This window comes from Grampus griseus (genome assembly GCF_964374135.1).
Source record: "Grampus griseus genome assembly, chromosome: 3".
Taxonomy (NCBI): Eukaryota; Metazoa; Chordata; class Mammalia; order Artiodactyla; family Delphinidae; genus Grampus; species Grampus griseus.
In genome coordinates, this window is record NC_139019.1 from 54,697,475 (window position 1) to 54,721,024 (window position 23,550).

The following is a 23,550-nucleotide window of genomic DNA, read 5'->3' on the forward strand; positions in this document are numbered from 1 at the left end:
GGGTATAAAAAAATTTTAAGAAGTATTTAGGAAAAAGAATTAATTGTTATTTGGCCTGGTCTCTGCAATGTCCTATTTCAACAACTATTTGGCAGCCAAGAATTATATGACAACAGTCTTAATCTTTAGTGAGGCTGTTGAAAAACATCAAATGGAACCGAATTCATAACTGATAGAAAAACACCTTCAATTCACCATCCCCACTGTCTTATTTACCTTACTCAGATGCCCAGAGCTGCCTACAAAGATTCTTTCCTTCTCTCTCTAAACTCCCCCACATCCCCTCTTCCTTAGCCTTGCCCAAGAAACTGACTGTGGTCTTTTCCCCATGTTTCCCTACCTGCCTGGGTGTATTCTCCAGTCACTCTGCCATAGCTTCCACCAGTACTTTTTTTTTCTTCAACATCTTTACTGGAGTATAATTGCTCTACAATGGTGTGTTACCTTCTGCTGTATAACAAAGTGAATCAGCCACACATATACACATATCCCCTTAACCCCTCCTTCTTGCATCTCCCTCCCATCCTCCCTATCCCACCCCTCTAGGTGGTCACAAAGCACCGAGCTGATCTCCCTGTGCTATGCAGCTGCTTCCCACCAGCCATCCATTCTACATTTGGTAGTGTATATATGTCCATATGTCCTCTCACTTCATCCCAGCTTACCCTTCCCCCTCCCTGTGTCCTCAGGTCAATTCTCTATGTCTGCATCTTTATTCCTGTCCTGCCCCTAGGTTCTTCAGAACCTTTTTTTTTTTTAGATTCCATATATATATGTGTTAGCATACGGTATTTGTTTTTCTCTTTCTGACTTAACTTCACTCTGTATGACAGACTCTAGGTCCATCCACCTCACTACAAATATCTCAATTTCATTTCTTTTTATGGCTGAGTAATATTCCATTGTATATATATATATGCCACATCTCCTTTATCCATTCATCTGTCAATGGACACTTAGGTTGGTTCCATGTCCTGGCTATTGTACATAGTGCTGCAATGAACATTGTGGTACATGACTCTTTTTAAATTATTGTTTTCTCAGGGTATATGCCCAGTAGTGGGATTGCTGGGTCGTGTGGTAGTTCTATTTTTAGTTTTTTAAGGAACCTCCATACTGTTCTCCACAGTGGCTGTATCAATTTACATTCCCACCGACAGGGCAAGAGAGTTCCCTTTTCTCCACACCCTCTCCAGCATTTATTGTTTGTAGATTTTTTGATGATGGCCATTCTGACTGGTGTGAGGTGATACCTCATTGTAGTTCTGATTTGCATTTCTCTAATGATTAGTGATGTTGAGCACCCTTTCATGTGTTTGTTGGCAGTCTGTATATCTTTGGAGAAGTGTCTATTCAGATCTTCTGCCCATTTTTGGATTGGGTTGTTTGTTTTTTTGATATTGAGCTGCATGAGCTGCTTGTAAATTTTGGAGATTAATCCTTTGTCAGTTGCTTCATTTGCAAATATTTTCTCCCATTCTGAGGGCTGTCTTTTCATCTTGTTTATGATTTCCTTTACTGTGCAAAAGCTTTTAAGTTTCGTTAGGTCCCATTTCTTTATTTTTGTTTTTATTTCCATTTCTCTAGGACATGGGTCAAAAAGGATCTTGCTGTGATTTATGTCATAGAGTGTTCTGCCTATGTTTTCCTCTAAGAGTTTTATAGTGTCTGGCCTTACATTTAGGTCTTTAATCCATTTTGAGTTTATTTTTGTGTATTCCACCAGTACTTTTATTTCTTCTCAATTCTAATCTCCTAGTCCTTCTAGTTCAGCATTTTTCTATTATCCTAACCAGGGTAACTAAAATCTCAGAAGCCAAAAAGTAAAAATCATCTTTCTTGGAAGCAGAATAAGTAGGGACAGAGAGGAATGCTAATTTATAAATATATTTTTTTTTAATTCTAACAGGTGGGGAGTAGAGGGGAATATCTTATTTAAAATAGGAAAGATTGGTCCCAGGATCTGGTCTCCTCTCAGCATAGAGCCCCTCCCCCATCCTGGCATACCCTCCTCATTCATTCTCTCAGGCAAAGAGACTCAAGTTCACCTCATTCGGTCTTCCCATTCTGACTCTAAATTGCATCCCTATGCCAGAAACAAATTTCCCCTTCCTAATTCACCTTTCCCATTCCCTTTCCACAGCTGCTGCTAAAATAGCAAAATGCCTCTTCTCTGAACCCCTCCCCAAGCCACTTGAAGAGAAATGACCGATTTCATCATTTCAAAACATGTTACTGTCACAACTCCTTCTCCATGTGTCTTTTGACATGAATATAATGATGCAAATTCTTTATGAATTTAAAGGCTCTATTTCTTAAATGTTTGTCCATTTGTCTTCATACAATTAATATAATTAACCTGTCCGCCTGCACCATTACTCTCTGAAGAAGACTATAAAGTTTTAGAGAACAAGGGGTCCATCTGTTTAATCACCACCCGCCTACTGCTTCATGTCCCAACATTATCAAACCAATTATAGTGCCCAGCCCACATCCACAGCCCACATCCTCTTTCATCCCCCTGAGCATTACCTCTCTCTAAAGCAGAGGTTGGCAAGTTTCTCCTGTAAAGGACAAAAGAGTAAATATTTTAGGCTTTGGGAGCCATATGGTCTCTGTCACAACTACTCAACTCTGCCATTATAGTGCAAATGCATACACAATACATAAACGAGTAAGTGTGGCTGTACTCCAATAAATTCTTATTTTGAAAAACAGACAACAGGCCAGATTTGGCCTGCAGGCTGCAGTCTGCCAAACCCTGGTCTAAAGCATCCTGCCTTCCAACCTCCATCTGGCTAGCTCCTGGTTTTCCGACAAGACTCATCACAAGTTATCTTCTTGAGAGTACTTTCTCCTATACCTGGGTAGGTGCATCCTTTCTTTGTAGTCCTGTAGCATATATACCAAAGTATTTTGCAGGGGGAGGAAAAGCTTCTTCCCCAAGCCTGATGTTTCCTTCCACATGGAGGGAGTTCCACATCCATGACACTGCTGGCCCCTCTCTACTCCCACAAACTCTTCCCATGGGAGATGGAGCAACTTGGAGTGGGCTTACTCTTCTTGTTGGTGGGAGCAAAACGCCCACAGAGAACACATATTCTTCCCACCTCCCGATGCCATGAGGGGGCACTTCTAGGAAAGCCCTGTCTATCCAGTGCTGCCTGTGCCTGGGTGCGTAAATCTCTTTCCAGATTTCTCCATTATCAGTTATCAGTAACAGTAATATTTTTATCACTATCTGACTTTTGGATTATCTCTTAATTGCTTCAGAATTCTAGAGGGAGTCAGGGGAGGTATTTACTAAGCCCCACTCACTGCAACATAGACCACTCGCCACAGCACTCAGCATGTTACTTACAAGTATTCTTTGTATATCTTCTTTTACGTTAGTCAATGATTCTCAGGGTAGACCTTAGTCCCCTGGAGGGCCCTTCCAGTGACCGTGAGCAGACCCAGAAATGCAAGTCTTCTTTCATACTTAGAGCACATGACACACTTTCTATTAGCTTTTATTTTTACCTACAACCTAACGTTCCTTACTAATATCCTACCAGTGAGTTAGCTGTACTTTCTAAGTTGAAGCTATGAATAGAGTTTACTGAAGCTTTAATTCAGTATCGGGTTAAGTCTGGCAGCCACTCATTTGGAAATACTGCAAAACTTTTGCATGTGCACACAGGACAGAATCACAGTAGTTTTCAGGAAACACAATTTGTGAATCATGTATCACTGATGCTGTCTACAATTGGTCATGGTTTCCAACTATTGCTATTCGCTTTTGGCTTTTGCATTATACATTACAGTAAGTATAACATCTTTATGAATTTATTGTGTGTCATTTGGGTAACCTTACAATGCATATTAATGCATATTTGTCCATCCAGAGGGCAGAATAGGGTAATAATTAGAGTACAGGCTCTAAAGTCAGACTGCCTGGTTTTTATCCCAATATCACCACATACTAGCTGTGTGACTGGGTAAGTTATTCAACCCCTTGTACTTCAGTTTCTTCACCATTAAAATGGGAAACTAGTACCTACATCATAAGGATACTGGGAAGATTAAATGAGATAATCCATGGTTTAGACCACATAGATAGCTATTATTACTGTTATAGTACTATGCACAGGAATAGGACATTTGGCCTCTAGTTTTCCAGTAACTAGACTTTAAGCTATGTAGAGATGCAGTTCAAATACAAATCATTCATAAATCTATTGCTAAAGCAGATATATCTATAATCCTCCCAAAATTTGTTTACATTGCATGTTTCATTGGTGATATGTTTTATAGTACATATTTGTTTGGTACGTATTGTCTGTCTCTCTACTAGAACCTCATAAGGCCAGAGACTTTTCCTTATCTGTGGGTTGTCTACTAGAGCCCCAGTGCCCAGAGCAGTGCCTGCCTGGCACATAGTAGGCTCTCAGTAGCTTTTTAAATAAACTACTATGCTAACTATGAATCTATACCACATAATTTGCAGTATAATATTGAGTTTGGTGTAATAAGATTACTAGATGATCCAACTTTTGGTATTGTTTTTTACCTTAAAACCAAATGTTTAAGCTCATATTGTCATTGTAGTAAATAATGAGTGATTTGTATATATTCTACTGTAATTCTTTGCTATAACTGAATTATTTTCCACTAAGAACATGTAGGATAGGTGACCAGGGTTCTTTTGCAAGGTCTGAGCGGGCCACAGCGAAATAAAGAACTGTGTTTTTCAATTCAACAATGCAAAAGTATTTTAAATGACCCAGCAGTTCCAGTTCTACACAATATGCCCAAAAGAAATAAGTGGGAAAGTCCATCTGTACAAGAATGTTCACAATGGCTTTGTTTATAATAGCTAAAAATTGGAAACAACCCAAATATCCATTATAGAAGAATAAATTCATGGCAGAATACTTATGCAATGGAATATTATGCAGCAATTTTTTTAAACCCAATATAAAATAAAAATTAAATTAAAAAATAAAAAAACAAACTATGTAGTCTTACATGTAGTAACATGGATGAATTTCACAGAAATAAAGAGGAGCAAAAGAAGCCAGATAGCAAAGATAACACAGAGTATGATTCTTTTTTTTTTGGCTGCACCACACAGCTTGCAGGATCTTAGTTCCGCGACCAGGGATCGAACCCGTGCCCCCTGCAGTGGAAGTGCAGGGCCTCGACCACTGGATTGCCAGGGAAGCCCAGTGTATGAATCCTTTTATATGAAGATTCAACTTATATGAAGTATATTCATTATAGACAAAATCAATCTGTGGAGAAAGAAGTCAAAATAGTGGTTATCTCTGTTGGGGGAATGTGAGGGGGCAAGACAAAGCCTTTTAGGATATGGAAAACATTCTAAATTTTAATTTGGGGCCAAGTTCAAAGGTGTGCATGTGTGTTGCTGTGTGTACGTGTATAAACTTATTGAGTTGTACACTTAAGATCTATTCAAATATTTATAGTATGTATGTTATACGTGGATGTGTCTGTGTGTGCGTATTTTTTTTAAGACAGAATAATTTCTGTATGCCTGACATTTAGCTGGGCCCTGGAGACATCCTGATGGAAAACACAAGACTGGCCTTCCCCTCGGTAAGTATATCTCTGGTGCTAGCTCAGTATCTATGCTCAGTGAATTGGTGGTGACCTGAACTGAGCACTTTTTTGTACACTAACCACTTAAACTTTTAAAAAAAACTATTGCTGATACTAAGGCAACCACGTTGCTTTATATTTATTTGACAAACATATTTTGTTTCATTTTAGGCTTTTTCAGTCTGAGGTCATCACGATGCCTCATTACAGAAAAATCCCAGAACATTCACCCGCCTCCAGCAAAAGAACTCCATGCACTTTCACCTGCAGATTTCATAATTGATTCTCTGTGCTGCTAGCATTCTCCATATCCCACAGAGCTGTGCGCTAAAATCCAGAGCAATGAACACACCTAAGAAAAATGACGCTTTTGAGCCTACCCCATGGTGCAGTAAATTTGAAAGTACTCTTAATAATAATCAGGAGCAACATTGACTTTAATGGTCCTCAAATCCATCACGTAATTTCATTAGCCACCCAGCACAGATGCAAGAAGGGGTGATGTCATACTTTTTCCTCTTGCTCTGAAACCCGAGTCAGGCGCCAGAGATGGAAACTAGTTTTAGAGACTCTAATCGGATTAAAGCTTCTGGCAGCCACTGATCAATAGGTGGGAGCCAGAGGAATCCCAAAATGTGCAAAGCCCTCTCAGGCCCCTTCACGGGCACAGCCTCACTCAAGCAGAAGGGAGGTTCAGGTCTGCAAATGGGGAAAATCAAGATGCTGTGTCCAAAGGCACTGTGCTATTTCCAGTTTTCCCCAGGACCCAGGTCCACACAGGAGAGCGGGGTCATCACTGAAGCAGCAGCCTCAAATACTACTCCGTGATCTAACTTCTCACACGCCATCATATTGGAAACCAGCAGTTCAAAGCCTGGGCTTTGGAGTCAGCCACAGCTTGATCCAAAACCTAGCTCTTCCATTGACTACTTTAACCCTGAGAGAGCAACCCTACCTCTCTGAGATGCAGCTTCCTCGTCGCAAGGTGCAAATAACAACACCTACCTCACAGAGGTGTAGTGACAACAAAGAGCTCGTGTGTGTTACATGCTCATGACAGTCCCTGGGCCTATGTATTTACCTGCTCAATAAATGAGAGCTAAGAATGAAAAGAAATGATCACCTGTGATGAAGAGCTACCAATAATCATTCTAATTCATAAAAGTCTGAAATTCCCCCTCAAACAAGAGAGAACATTTCAGCCTCTATCATTTTACTTATCTCAACTTTCCCATCTCTCAAAACTTAGCAGGAGCAAGAAGCCGGTGCCTGGATGTGCTTCTAACCTCCAGGTTGCTTTAACAAGAACTTCAGTAACATGGCAAAATACAATGACCTCATCATCCCAGTGTTGCAGCAGTAAAAAAATCAATGCTACTTAAAAAGCCTGACAATCAATCAAGGTCTAGCCAGATATCTGTGGACGTCAAACAGGCCCGTATAAAAACTGATTCACCTAGGGATCTCATTAAAGGTCTGCAGCAGTATTTCCCTGATGTAAGCTGAGAGTTTTCATTTGGGTTGTTTTTTCTTTTTTCAACTACGGAATCCCTGTGAGATCAGGGCTATACTTCTCCCCTGCAGCTGGCTTCGGAGCACTTCTATTAGATGAATGTCCTCACTTGCATTACCAGTGCAAACGGTCATTCATGTGTCCGTGTCATTCCACCCTCCCTTGGTGACTGGTACTTTCTCCTACTGAAAGCATACTCTGCTTTAGTCTGGAGGAAGCTCTTGAAAAAGTCATAAACACGTTTTATTTTTATTGCACTATACAAAGTCGTGTAGAAGTTATAAAGAGTATAATTTTAAGAGGATGCATTTGTATTCTACGGGCCTTTTTCTAAAACCTCATAATTCAAATATTAATGTAAAACAACTTTCCCCCTTCTGAGCTCAGGTCATTTTAAGAAATAGCACCTCTTATGGGCCAGGCATTCTTCTAGGCACTAGAGATTCAAAGATGGATACAGCACAAGCCTTCTCCTCTCTGGGATTGTGTGAGACTAATAAGCACAGATACCACTAACTCCAGACCCAGTCCCTGAAAAACAAAAACAAAAACAAAACAGGATGAAAGACAGGGTGTGGCACACACCACATTTTTTCCCCTCTAGGAGTTAAAAGGCTACTAGACTCTGGATTATCCACTCCAGTACAATCAACTTAGAGTGGAAACTTAAACTAGTGTGAAAAATGGGTGAACTGGAATGAGAGGCCCCGCTGTTTCCAGCAGCATTAGCAACTTACTCATTGAGAAACTAAATAAAACTAAATTCAGGACCCAATTCTCAGCCTACTCCACATCCCATGAATACATGGTGAGAAAGGGAATTAGCTTACACATTACAAATAATATATTCTTCAGCTCCTCAAGAGCATGCCTTAATTTCTTTAATTAGTCTCCCTATCTATAAGTATAATAATACCTATCTGGTAAGGTTGTTGTGAGACTGAAGTGCAACAATATATATAAAGTGTATAGAAAAGCACCCAGCTTGTATTAGGTACTCACTGAATGACAGCTATAAGAAAACGCAGTTCCAAGATACCAAAAGGAGTGGTACCACAGAGGCTATGCCTCCTGGCTAGCTTCTGCTTTTTCTTATTTTGAAGCAGGAAAAGCCGACTTATCTCTAGTCACACTAGCCTAGAAGGATCTAACCTTAGCTACTAGCACAAGAAGGTCACTGGGACAACAAAGCAACCTTGAAAAGAGATCTAGAAACATATCCAACAAAAAACATAAAGTTGATTAGAATATCAGTAATCCCAACGATTACAAATAGGTTACGTTCTCTAATTAAAAGGTAAGAACTTTCAATAGCCAAGATATAGAAGCAATCTAAGTGTCCATCAATAGATGAATGGATAAAGATGTGGTTTGTGTATATCTAACACTCAGCTATTAAAAAAATATATATATTGAAATCTTGCCATTCTCGACAACATGGATGGACCTAGAAGGTATTATGCTAAGTGAAATAAGTCAAAGACAAATACTGTAATGACTTGACTCGTATGTGGAATCTAAAACACAAAACAAATGAACAAACAAAACAAAACAGGAAAAGAGTGACAGATACAGAGAACAAACTAGTGGTTGCCAGAGAAAAGAGGGGTGGGACTTGGGGGGAAATAGTTGAAGGGGATTAAGTGGTACAAAATTCCAGTTATAAATTAAATAAGTCACAGGGATGTAACGTACAGCATAGGGAATATAGTCAACAATATTGTAATAACTTTGTATGGTGACAGAAGGTAACTAGGCTTATTGTGGTGATCATTTTGTAATGTATATAAATATCAAATCACCATGTTGTATACCTGAATCTAACATAACATTGTACATCAATTACACTTCAAATGAAAAAAATAAGACGTTTCAGACTGATTCTTTTTTGGGGGGGCGGGGAACGGGGGGAGGTACCACGCCGCTTGCAGGATCTTAGTTCCCCGACCAGGGATCGAACCCCGGCCCCGGCAGTGAGAGCACCAGGTCCTAACCACTGGACCTCCAGGGAATTCCCCAGACTGAAAAAAAAAAAAAAAGGCAAGCTCCAACTGCATGCAATTTAAGAGAGATTTATCTAACACAAGATAATACAAAAAGGTTGCTAATACACAGATGCCCAAAGACAGACCAAGCAAATATTGTACAAATGAAAAGAAAGCATTATAGTAATATTAACATTAGCTCATACAGAATTCAAGGCAAAAACTCTATACGGAACAAAAAGTTGTTTCATATGGATAAACAATAGATTCATCAAAATATATAGCAACCATGAACCTTTTCACTCCCAATCTCATGGCAGCAGATACATAATGAGTAACAGAGTGTTCGCAATATGTCAGACGCAGTTCTAAGCTCTTTACACACAGCAACTCATGTAATCTTCCCAAGAGCCCTATAAGGTAGATGATGTGGTTTTACAGGTGAGGAAACTTGTCAAGGCCTGTAGGCTCGTGAGGGTGGAGCTCCTATCCACACCAGGCAGATGGACTGGCATCAGTACTCTTAACTTTCTACTACGCTCTCTCCAAAAAGTAAAAAGAAGTATTAGAAATAGAAAGAAAAAAAAAAAACCTCAAATGCATAGGTATAGTGAGAAAGGTTAAAAAACCATTCCCAAAATTTGTCATCTCAAGGTAACAAAAAATATAGAAAAGATGTGAATAACACACACTACAAGCTTGACTTCATAGCAAATCATTCTCTCTCTCCAAAGGGGAGAGAACACATTCTTTTCAAATGTCCGTGGAACATTTATTTAAAATAAAAAGAGAAAGATCATTTAATACTCCATAAAAAATTTCTCAGTAAATTTCGAAAAGTAGAAATCTTATAGGATCCCCCTTACTGATTAAAATGGAATTAAATCTAAAACCTCACTTTTCTAAATAACCCTTGCGTCAATGAGTAAATAAAAACGTAACTTATAAATTATTTGGAAATTAACGTATGTTGAAACACTAAATGGAAAATTCTATGGGATGGAGCCAAAATCTTACTCAGGAGAAAATCATATCCTTAACTAAGTTTTTTCCTAAAACAAGAAATGTCTAGAATAAACATTTTTGGAACATTAGACTCAGAAGCTAGAAAAAGAACATTAAAATAAACGAAGGAAATCAATGAATTAGAAAGTTTAAAAGAACTAGAATTGCTGAGTAAAACTAAAACTAGTTCTTTTTTAAAAAAGCATTAAGGGGGCTTCCCTGGTGGTGCAGTGGTTGAGAGTCCGCCTGCCAATGCAGGGGACACGGGTTCGTGACCCAGTCTGGGAAGATCCCACATGCCTTGGAGCGGCTGGGACCATGAGCCATGGCCACTGAGCCTGCGCGTCCGGAGCCTGTGCTCCGCAACGGGAGAGGCCACAACAGTGAGAGGCCCGCATACCACATACACACACACACAAAAAAAGTATTAAGGGATGTTTGACAATCTAACAAAAGGGAAAATGTTTGAGAACACAAGACTTCTTACATATCAATTAAAAATGAGAGAAGTAATCTCTTCCCAAAAAATAAGTAAAGACTCATGAACAGAGCAATTTCAAAAGAAGAAACAAACTGCCAAAAAACATATGATAAGTTATTCAGCCTGATTAGTAACTAGAGAAATGTCAATTAAAATAACAATGAAATATCATTTTCCACCCTAAGATTTGCAAAAGTTGGTGAAGCTGCAAATACTCATGAAGTGTAAATCAGTTTAACTTTTTGGAGGTAATAAATGAGACAATATACACTGAACTTTTATATAAATATTCCTTTTGACCTAGCTGTTAAGCTTGTAGAAGCTGCCCAAAGGAAATAAACAAATGGACAAAAATTAATGTACATGAGAGACCTTTAAGATGGCAGAGGAGTAAGATGTGGAGATCACCTTCCTCCCCACAAATACATCAGAAATACATCTACATGTGGAACAACTCCTTCAGAACACCTACTGAACGCTGGCAGAAGACCTCAGACCTCCCAAAAGGCAAGAAACTCCCCACCTACCTGGGTAGGGCAAAAGAAAAAAGAAAAAACAGAGACAAAAGAATAGGTACAGGACCTGCACCAGTGGGAGGGAGCTGTGAAGGAGGAAAGGTTTCCACACACTAGGAAGCCCCTTCACTGGTGGAGACAGGGGGTGGTGGAGGGGGAAGCTTTGGAGCCACGGAGGAGAGTGCAGCAACAGGGGTGCAGAGGGCAAAGCGGAGAGGTATCCCGCACAGAGGATCGGTGCCGACCAGTACTCACCAGCCAGAGAGGCTTGTCTGCTCACCCGCCTGGGCGGGCAGGGGCTGGGAGCTGAGGCTCAGGCTTCGGAGGTCGGATCCCAGGGAGAGGACTGGGGTTGGCGGCACGAACACAGCCTGAAGGGGACTAGTGCACCACAGCTAGCCGGGAGAGAGTCCGGGAAAAACTCTGGACCTGCCGAAGAGGCAAGAGCCCACTGTCTCAGGGGTCGTGAGGAGAGGGGATTCAGAGCACTGCCTAAACCAGCTCCAGAGATGGGCGCAAGCCGCGGCTATCAGCGTGGACCCCAGAGACGGGCATGAAATACTAAGGCTCCTGCTGCAGCCACCAAGAAGCCTGTGTGCAAGCACAGGTCACTCTCCACACCTCCCCTCCCGAGAGCCTGTGGAGCCCGCCACTGCCAGGGTCCGGTGATCCAGGGACAACTACCCTGGGAGAACACACAGCGCACCTCACGCTGTTGCAACGTCACGCCGGCCTCTGCCGCCGCAGGCTCGCCCCGCATCCGTACCCCTCCCTCCCCCCGGCTTGAGTGAGCCAGAGCCCCCTAATCAGCTGGTACTTTAACCCTGTCCTGTCGGGGCAGGAACAGATGCCCTCAGGTGACCTACACGCAGAGGTCAGGCCAAATCCAAAGCTGAACCCCAGGAGCTGTGCGAACAAAGAGAAAGGGAAATTTCTCCAAGCGGCCTCAGGAGCAGCGGATTAAATCACCACAATCAACCTGATGTACCCTGCATCTGTGGAATACCTGAATAGACAACGAATCATCCCAAAATTGAGGTGGTGGACTTTGGGAGCAACTGTAGACTTGGGGTTTGCTTTCTGCATCTAATTTGTTTCTGCTTTTATGTTTATCTTAGTTTAGTATTTAGAGTTTATTATCATTGGTAGATTTGTTTATTGATTTTCTTGCTCTCTTCCTTTTTTTATCTTAATATATAGATGTATATTTTTTTTACCTTTTTCTATTTATGTAAGTATGCATGGGTATGCTTTTATTATTATTCAAACAGAAAGTCACAAAAGTTATAATCATCCTCATCACTTCACTCAGTTCCATGTAATTAATTTTTTTATCTTGATCTTTTGTTAGCACTTTTATGAGTTCATCAGTTTTCCATTAGAGTTCTGAAAATGCTTATTCATTCAGTTCAGCAGTATAGTCAATTACCAGAAACCTGTACTTGTCAGTCTTTTCCATGAATTCCTTGAAGATTAAACCCTTTTATAGGAACATTTTTGCAAAAGCATCAGAGTACACCCAGAACTGTCTGTAAATGACAAAAGACTTAAAAATGACCACAGATAAAGATTTGATGAAAGTTCATAATAATGCAATTGACAAGGAAATTTAGTTGTTTCTGAGATATACATTTTAAAGTAGTAACTAAAATTATGACTTATAACATTATACCAGAATATATAAGATTTTTAGAAATTATACCAGAAAATATAAAATTTTTAGAAATTTCATGTAATGTCTGAAACATTTATATTAACATATTTCCATACAAATAACCCAATGAAAGTTTAGTATTAGTTGTTTTGCTTGTTTTTTTATACTGCAGGTTCTTATTAGTCATCAATCTTATACACATCAGTGTATACATGGCAATCCCAATCACGCATTTCAGCACACCACCATCCCCACCCCACCGTGGTTTTCCCCCCTTGTGTCCATACGTTTGCGTTCTATATCTGTGTCTCAAATTCTGCCCTGCAAACCGGTTCAACTGTACCATTTTTCTAGGTTCCACAAACATGCATTAATATACGATATTTGTTTTTCTCTTTCTGACTTATTTCACTCTGTATGACAGTCTCTAGATCCATCCATGTCTCAACAAATGATTCAATTTCATTCCTTTTTATGGCAGAATAATATTCCATTGTATATATGTACCACATCTTCTTTATCCATTCATCTGTCGATGGGGATTTAGGTTGCTTCCATGACCTGGCTATTGTAAATAGTGCTGCAATGAACATTGGGGACTATGTGTCTTTTTGAATTATGGTTTTCTCTGGGTATGTGCCCAGTAGTGCGATTGCTGGATCATATGGTAATTCTATTTTTAGTTTTTTAAGGAACCTCCATACTGTTCTCCATAGTGGCTGTATCAATTTACATTCCCACCAACAGTGCAAGAGGGTTCCCTTTTCTCCACACCCTCTCCAGCATTTGTTGTTTGTAGATTTTCTGATGATGCCCATTCTAACTGTGTGAGGTGATATCTCATTGTAGTTCTGATTTGCATTTCTCTAATAATTAGTGATGTTGAGCAGCTTTTCATGTGCTTCTTGGTCATCTGTATGTCTTCTTTGGAGAAATGTCTATTTAGGTCTTCTGCCCATTTTTGGAGTGGGTTGTTTGTTTTTTAAATATTGAGCTGCATGAGCTGTTTATATATTTTGGAGATCAATCCTTTGTCTGTTGATTCGTTTGCAAATATTTTCTCCCATTCTGAGGGTTGTGTTTTTGCCTTGTTTATGGTTTCCTTTGCTGTGCAAAAGCTTTGAAATTTCATTAGGTCCCATTTGTTTATTTTTGTTTTTATTTCCATTACTCTAGGAGGTGAATCAAAAAAGATCTTGCTGTGATATATGTCAAAGAGTGTTCTTCCTATGTTTTCCTCTAAGAGTATTATAGTGTCCGGTCTTACATTTAGGTCTTGAATCCATTTTGAGTTTATTTTTGTGTATGGTGTTAGGGAGTGTTCTAATTTCATTCTTTTACATGTAGCTGTCCAGTTTTCACAGCATCACTTATTGAAGAGACTGTCTTTTATCCATTATATACCTTAGCCTCCTTTGTCAGAGATTACTTGACCATAGGTGAATAGGTTTACCTCTGGGCTTCCTATCTTGTTCCATTGATCTATGTTTCTGTTTTTGTGCCAGTACCATATTGTCTTGATTACTGTAGCTTTGTAGTATAGTCTGAAGTCAATGAGTCTGATTCCTCCAGCTCCGTTTTTTTCCCTCAAGACTAATTTGGCTATTGGGGGTCTTTTGTGGTTCCATACAAATTTTTAAATGATTGGTTCTAGTTCCGTAAAAAATGCCATTGGTAGGGCTTCCCTGGTAGCGCAGTGGTTGAGAGTCCACCTGCTGATGCAGGGGACACGGGTTCGTGCCCCAGTCCGGGAGGATCGCACGTGCCATGGAGCGGCTGGGCCCGTGAGCCATGGCCGTTGAGCCTGCGTGTCCGGAGCCTATGCTCCGCAACAGGAGAGGCCACAACATTGAGGGTCCCACATACCTCAAAAAAAAAAAAAAGCCATTGGTAATTTGATAGGGATTGCATTGAATCTGTAGATGGCTTTGGGTAGTATAATCATTTTCACAATGTTGATTCTTCCAATCCAAGAACATGGTATATCTCTCCATCTGTTGGTATCATTTTTAATTTCTTTCATCAGTGTCTTATAATTTTCTGCATACAGGTCTTTTGTCTCCTTAGGTAGGTTTATTCCTAGATATTTTATTCTTTCTGTTGCAATGGTAAATGGGAGTGTTTTCTTGATTTCACTTTCAGATTTTTCATCATTAATGTATAGGAATGCCAGAGATTTCTGTGCATTAATTTTGTATCCTGCTACTTTACCAAATTCATTGATTAGCTCTAGTACTTTTCTGGTAGCAGCCTCAGGATTTTCTATGTATAGTATCATGTCATCTGCAAACAGTGACAGTTTTACTTCTTCTTTTCCATTTTGTATTCCTTTTATTTCTTTTTCTTCTCTGATTGCCATGGCTAAGACTTCAAAAACTATGTTGAATAACAGTGGTGAGAGTGGACATCCTTGTCTCGTTCCTGATCTTAGAGGAAATGCTTTCAGTTTTTCACCATTGAGAATGATGTTGGCTGTGGTTTTGCACTATATAGCCTTTATTATGTTGAGGTAGGCTCCCTCTATGGCCACTTTCTGGAGAGTTTGTATCATAAATGGGTGTTGAATTTTGTCAAAAGCTTTTTCTGCATCTACTGAGATGATCATATGGTTTTTCTCCTTCACTTTGTTAATATGGTTTATAATATTGATTGATTTGTGTATATGGAAGATCCTGGCATCCCTGGGATAACTCCTACTTGATCATGGTGTATAATCCTTTTAATGTGTTCTTGCATTCTGTTTGCTAGTGTTTTGTTCATGGTTTTTGCACCTATATTCATCAGTGATATTGGTCTGTAATTTTCTTTTTTTGCAGTATATTTGTCTGGTTTTGGTATCAGGGTGATGGTGGCCTCATAGAATGAGTTTGGGAGTGTTCCCTCCTCTGCAATGTTCTGGAAGAGTTTGAGAAGGATGGGTGTTAGCTCTTCTCTAAATGTTTGATAGAATTCACCTGTGAAGCTGTCTGGTCCTGGACTTTTGTTTGTTGGAAGATTTTTAATCACAGTTTCAATTTCATTACTTGTGATTAATCAGTTCATATTTTCTGTTTCTTCCTGGTTCAGTCTTGGAAGGTTATACCTTTCTAAGAATTTGTCTATTTCTTCCAGGTTGTCCATTTTATTGGCATAGAGTTGCTTGTAGTAGTCTCTTAGGATGCCTTGTATTTCTGCGGTGTCTGTTGTAACTTCTCCTTTTTCATTTCTAATTTTGTTGATTTGAGTCCTCTCCCTCTTTTTCTTGATGAGTCTGGCTAATGGTTTATCAATTTTGTTTATCTTCTCAAAGAACCAGCTTTTAGTTCTATTGATCTTTGCTATTGTTTTCTTTGTTTCTATTTCATTTATTTCTGCTCTCATATTTATGATTTATTTCCTTCTGCTAACTTTGGGTTTTCTTTGTTCTTACTCTAATTCCTTTAGGTGTAATGTTAGATTGTTTACTCAAGATTTTTGTCTCATGAGGTAGGCTTGTATAGGTATAAACATCCTCTTAGAACTGCTTTTCTGCATCCCATAGGTTTTGGATCGTCGTGTTTTCATTGTCATTTGTCTCTAGGTGTTTTTTGATTTCCTCTTTGATTTCTTCAGTGATCTCTTGGTTAATTAGTAACCTATTGTTTAGCCTCCATGTGTTTGTGTTTTTTACATTTTTTTCCCTGTAATTCATTTCTAATCTCATAGTGTTGTGGTCCAAAAAGATGCTTGATACGATTTCAATTTTCTTAAATTTACCGAGGCTTGATTTGTGACCCAAGATGTGATCTATCCTGGAGAACATTCCATGTGCACTTGAGAAGAAACTGTAATCTGCTGTTTTTGGATGGAATGTCCTATAAATATCAATTAAATCTATCTGGTCTACTGTGTCATTTAAAGCTTCTGTTTCCTTATTTATTTTCATTTTGGATGATCTGTCCATTGGTGTAAGTGAGGTGTTAAAGTCCCCCACTATGATGTGTTACTGTCGATTTCCTGTTTTATAGTTGTTAGCAGTTGCCTTATGTATTGAGGTGCTCCTATGTTGGGTGCATATATATTTATAATTGTTATATCTTCTTCTGGATTGATCCCTTGATCACTATGTAATGTCCTTCCTTGTCTCTTGTAACATTCTTTATTTTATAGTCTATTTTATCTGATATGAGTATAGCTACTACAGCTTTTTTTGATTTCCATTTGCATGGAATACCTTTCTCCATCACCTCATTTTCAGTCTGTATGTGTCCCTAGGTCTCAAGTGGGTCTCCTGTAGACAGCATATATATGGGTCTTGTTTTTGTATCCATTCAGCAAGCCTGTGTCTTTTGGTTGGAGCATTTAATCCATTCATGTTTAAGGTAATTATTGATATGTATGTTCCTATGACTTAATTGTTTTGGGTTTGTTTTTGTAGGTCCTTTTCTTCTCTTGTGTTTCCCACTTAGAGAAGTTCTTTTAGCATTTGTTGTAGAGCTGGTTTGGTGGTGCTGAATTCTCTTAGCTTTTGCTTGTCTGCAAAACTTTTGATTTCTCCATCGAATCTGGATGAGATCCTTGCCTGGTAGAGTAATCTTGGTTGTAGGTTCTTCCCTGTCATCACTTTAAGTATATCATGCCACTCCTTTCTGGCTTGTAGAGTTTCTGCTGAGAAATCAACTGTTAACCTTATGTGAGTTCCCTTGTATGTTATTTGTCGTTTTTCCCTTGCTGCTTTTAATAGTTTTTCTTTGTCTTTAATTTTTGCCAATTTGATTACTATGTGTCTTGGCATGTTTCTCCTTGGGTTTATCCTGTATGGGACTCACTGCGCTTCCTGCACTTGGGTAGCTATTTCCTTTCCCATGTTAGAGAAGTTTTCGACTATAATCTCTTCAAATATTTCCTCTGGTCCTTCCTCTCTCTCTTCTGCTTCTGGGACCCCTATAATGCGAATGTTGTTGCATTTAATGGTGTCCCGGAGGTCTCTTAGCCTGCCTTCATTTCTTTTCATTCTTTTTTCTTTAGTCTGTTCCACAGCAGTGAATTCCACCATTCTGCCTTCCAGGTCACTTATCCGTTCTTCTGCCTCAGTTATTCTCCTATTGTTTCCTTCTTGTGTAGTTTTCATTTCAGTTATTGTATTGTTCATCTCTGTTGGTTTGTTCTTTAATTCTTCTAGGTCTTTGTTAAACATTTCTTGCATCTTCTAGATCTTTGTCTCCATTCTTTTTCCGAGGTCCTGGATCATCTTCACTATCATTATTCTGAATTCTTTTTCTGAAAGGTCACCTATCTCCACTTCATTTAGTTGTTTTTGGGGGGTTTTATCTTGTCCTTCATCTGGTACATAGGCTTCTGCCTTTTCATCTTGTCTATCTTTCTGTGAATGTGGTTTTTGTTCCACAGGCTGCAGGATTGTAGTTCTTGCTTCTGCTGTCTGCCCTCTGGTGGATGAGGCTATCTAACAGGCTTGTGCAAGTTTCCTGATTGGAGGGACTGGTGGTGGGTAGAGTTGACTGTTGCTCTGGTGGGCAGAGCTCAGTAAAACTTTAATCTGCTTGTCTGCTGATGGGTGGGGCTGGGTTCCCTGCCTGTTGGTTGTTTGGCCTGAGGCAACCCAACCCTGCAGCCTACCTGGGCTCTTGGTGGGGCTAATGGCAGACTCTGGGAGGGCTAACACCAAGGAGTACTTCCCAGAACTACTGCTGCCAGTGTCCTTGTCCTCGTGCAACAGAGCCACCTCTTGCCTCTGCAGGTGACCCTCCAACAGTAGCAGGTAGGTCTGGTTCAGTCTCCCCTGAGGTCACTGCTCCTTCCCCTGGGTCCCGATGCGCACACTACTTTGTGTGTGCCCTCCAAGAGCGGAGTGTCTGTTTCCCCCAGTCCTGTCAAAGTCCTGCAATCAATTCCCACTAGGCTTCAAAGTCTGATTCTCTAGGAATTCCTCCTCCCGTTGCTGGACCCCCAGGTAGGGGAGCCTGACATGGGGCTCAGAACCTTCACTCCAGAGGGTGGACTTCTGTGGTATAAGTGGTCAGCAGTCTGTGAGTCACCCACCCATCAGTTATGGGATTTTGATATTACTGTGATTGCGCCCCTCCTACCACCTCATTGGGGCTTCTCCTTTGTCTTTGGATGTGGGGTATCATTTTGGTGAGTTCCAGTGTCTTCCTGTCAATGACTGTCCAGTAGCTAGTTGTGATTCTCGTGTTCTCACAAGAGTGAGACCACGTCCTTCTACTCCACCATCTTGGTTCCTCCTCCTGTGTATGCTTCTTTGTGTGATTTTGTCTGAACAGCTTTGCTTTGACCATTTATCCTAGGGTTCTCTCTCTCCATTTTTTTCTTTTTTTCCTATAGTTTTTAGTGCTTGTTATCATTGGTAGATTTGCTTTTTGGTTTGGTTGCTCTCCTCTTTTTATTTCTTATTACTTTTTAATTTTTTTATTTTTAATAATTTTTATTTTAATAACTTTATTATATATTTTTTTCTTCCTTTCCTTCTTTATTTTTCCCTTTTCTTCTGAGACGTGTGGTTGACAGGGTCTCGGTGCTCTGGCCAGGTGTCAGGCCTGTGCCTCTGAGGTGGGAGAGCCAAGTTCCGGACATTGGTCCACCACAGACCTCCCAGCTCCATGTAATATCAAGTGGCGAAAGTTCTCCAAGAGATCTCCATTTCAATGCTAAGACCCAGCTCCCCTCAACGACCAGCAAGCTACAGTGCTGGACACCCTATACCAAACAACTAGCAAGACAGGAACTCAACCCCACCCACTAGCAGAGAGGCTGCCTAAAATTATAATAAGGCCACAGACACCCTAAAATACACCATCAGACACGGTCCAGCCCACCAGAAAGACAAGATCCAGACTCATCTACTAGAACACAGGCACCAGTCCCTTCCACCAGGAAGTCTACACAACCCACTGCACTAAACTTACCACCCACTGGGGGCAGACACCAAAAACAATGGGAACTACTAACCTGCAGCCTGCAAGAAGGAGACCCCAAACAGAGTAAGTTGAGCAACATGAGAAGACAGAGAAGCACACAGCAGAGGAAGGAGCAAGGTAAAAACCCGTCAGACCAAACAAATGAAGAGGAAATAGGCAGTCTACCTGAAAAAGAATTCAGAGTAACGATAGTAGAGATGATCCAAAATCTTGGAAATAGAATGGAGAAAATAAAAGAAATGTTTAACAAGGACCTAGAAAAACTAAAGAGGAAACAAACAATGATGAACACAATAAATGAAATTAAAAATTTTCTAGAAGTAATGAAGAGCAGTATAACGGAGGCAGAAGAACGGATAAGTGACCTGGAAGATAAAATAGTGGAAATAACTACTGCAGAGCAGAATAAAGAAAAAAGAATGAAAAGAATTGAGGACAGTCTCAGAGATCTCTGGGACAACATTAAAAGCACCAACATTCGAATTATAGGGATCCCAGAAGAGGAAGAGAAAAGGAAAGGGACTGAGAAAATATCTGAAGACATTATAGTTGAAAACATCCCTAATATGGGAAAACAAACAGTCAATCAAGTCCAGGAAGTGCAGAGAGTCCCATACAGAAGGAATCCAAGAAGAAACACACCAAGACACATATTAATTAAACTGTCAAAAATTAAATACAAAGAAAAAATATTAAAAGCAGCAAGGGAAAAACAACAAATAACATACAAAGGAATCCCCATAGGGTTAACAGCTGATCTTTCAGCAGAAACTCTGCAGCCAGAAGGGAGTGGCAGGACATATTTAAAGTGCTGAACAGGAAACACCTACAACCAAGATTACTCTAACGAACAAAGATCTCATTCAGATTCGACAGAGAAATTAAAACCTTTACAGACAAGCAAAAGCTAAGAGAATTCAGTACCACCAAACCAGCTTTACAACAAATGCTAAAAGAACTTCTCTAGGCAGGAAACACAAGAGAAGGAAATGACCTACAATAATGAACCCAAAACAATTAAGAAAATGGTAATAGGAACATACATATCAATAACTACCTTAAATGTAAACAGATTGAATGCTCCACCCAAAAGACATAGACTAGCAAAATGGATATAAAAACAAGATCCATATATATGCTGTCTACAAGAGACCCACTTCAGAACTAGGGACACATACAGACACATACATATGAAAGTGAGAGGATGGAAAAAGATATTCCATGCAAATGGAAATCAAAAGAAAGCTGGAGTAGCTTTACTCATATCAGATAAAATAGACTTTAAAATAAAGAATGTTACAAGAAACAAAGGACACTACATAATGATCAAGGGATCAATCCAAGAAGAAGATATAATAATTTTAAAAATTTATGCACCCAACAAAGGAGCACCACAATACATAAGGCAAACGCTAACAGCCATAAAATGGGAAATCGACAGTAATACAATCATAGTAGGGGACCGTAACACCCCACTTTCACCAATGGACAGATCATCCAAACAGAAAATAAGTAGGGAAACACAAGCTTTAAATGATACGTTAAACGAGATGGACTTAATTGATATTTATAGGACATTCCATTCAAAAACAACAGAATACACTTTCTTCTCAAGTGCTCATGGAACATTCTCCAGGATACATCATATCTTCGGCCACAAATCAAGCCTCAGTAAATTTAAGAAAATTGAAATCATACCAAGTAACTTTTCCGACCACAACGCTATGAGACTAGATATCAATTACAGGAAAAAAAATCTGTAATAAATACAAACACATGGAGGCTAAACAATACACTACTAAATAACCAAGAGATCACCGAAGAAATCAAAGAGGAAATCAAAAACTACCTAGAAACAGGGCTTCCCTGGTGGCGCAGTGGTTCAGAATCTGCCTGCCAAGGCAGGGGACACAGGCTCGAACCCTGGTCTGGGAAGATCCCAGATGCCGCGGAGCAACTAGGCCCGTGAGCCACAACTACTGAGCCTGCACGTCTGGAGCTTGTGCTCCACAACAAGATAGGCCACGACAGTGAGAGGCCCGCACACAGCAATGAAGAGTGGCCCCCGCTCGCCGCAACTAGAGAAAGCCCACGCACAGAAACGAAGACCCAAAACAGCCATAAATAAATAAATAAATAAATAAATAAATAAATTTTTTAAAAAAATACCTAGAAACAAATGACAATGAAAACACAATGACCCAAAACCTATGGGATGCAGCAAAAGCAGTTGTAAGAGGGAATTTTCTAGCAATACAATCCTATCGTAAGAAACCAGAAACATCTCAGATAAAAACCCTAACCTTACACCTAAAGCAATTAAAGAAAGAAGAACAAAAAAACCCCAAAGTTAGCAGAAGGAAAGAAATCATAAAAATCAGATCAGAAATAAATGAAAAAGAAATTGAGGAAACAACAGCAAAGATCAATGAAACTAAAAGCTGGTTCTTTGAGAAGATAAACAAAATTGATAAACCATTAGCCAGACTCATCAAGAAAAAAGGGGAGAAGACTCAACTCAATAGAATTAGAAATGAAAAAGAAGTAACACTGACACTGCAGAAATACAAAGGATCATGAGAGATTGCTACAATCAACTATATGCCAATAAAATGGACACCCTGAAAGAAATGGAGAAATTCTTAGAAAAGCACAACCTTCTGAAACTGAATCAGGAAGAAACAGAAAATATAAACAGACAAATCACAAGGACTGAAGTTGAATCTGTGATTAAAAATCTTCCAACAAACTAAAGCCCAGGACCAGATGGCTTCACAGGCAAACTCTATCAAACATTTAGAGAAGAGCTAACACCTATATTTCTCAAACTCTTCCAAAATATAGCAGAGGGAGGAACACTCCCAAACTCATTCTACGAGGCCACCATCACCCTGATACCAAAACCAAACAAAGATGTCACAAAGAAAGAAAACTACAGGCCAATATCACTCATGAACATAGATGCAAAAATCCTCAACAAAATACTAGCAAACAGAATCCAACAGCACATTAAAAGGATCATACACCATGATCAAGTGGGGTTTATTCCAGGGATGCAAGGATTCTTCAATATACGCAAATCAATCAATGTGATACACCATATTAACAAACTGAAGGAGAAAAACCATATGATCATCTCAATAGATGCAGAAAAAGCTTTTGACAAAATTCAACACCAATTTATGATAAAAAAAAAAAACCCTCCAGAAAGTAGGCATAGAGGGAACTTACCTCAACATAATAAAGGCCATAATGACAAACTCACAGCCAACATAGTTCTCAATGGTGAAAAACTGAAACCATTTCTTCTAACATCAGGAACAAGACAAGGTTGTCCACTCTCACCACTATTATTCAACATAGTTTTGGAACTTTTAGCCACAGCAATCAGAGACGAAAAAGAAATAAAAGGAATCCAAGTCAGAAAAGAAGAAGTAAAACTGTCACTGTTTGCAGATGACATGATACTATACATAGAGAATCCTAAGGATGCTACCAGAAAACTACTAGAGATAATCAATGAATTTGGTAAAGTAGCAGGGTACAAAATTAATGCACAGAAATCTCTTGCATTCCTATATACTACTGATGAAAAATCTGAAACAGAAATTAAGGATACACTCCCATTTACCACTGCAACAAAAAGAATAAAATACCTAGGAATACACCTACCTAAGGAGACCAAAGAACTGTATGCAGAAAACTACAAGACACAGATGAAAGAAATTAAAGATGATAACAAAAACAGATGGAGAGATATGCCATGTTCTTGGATTGAAAGAGTCAACATTGTGAAAATGACTCTACTACCCAAAGCAATCTACAGATTCAATGCAATCCCTATCAAACTACCACTGGCATTTTTCACAGAACTAGAAC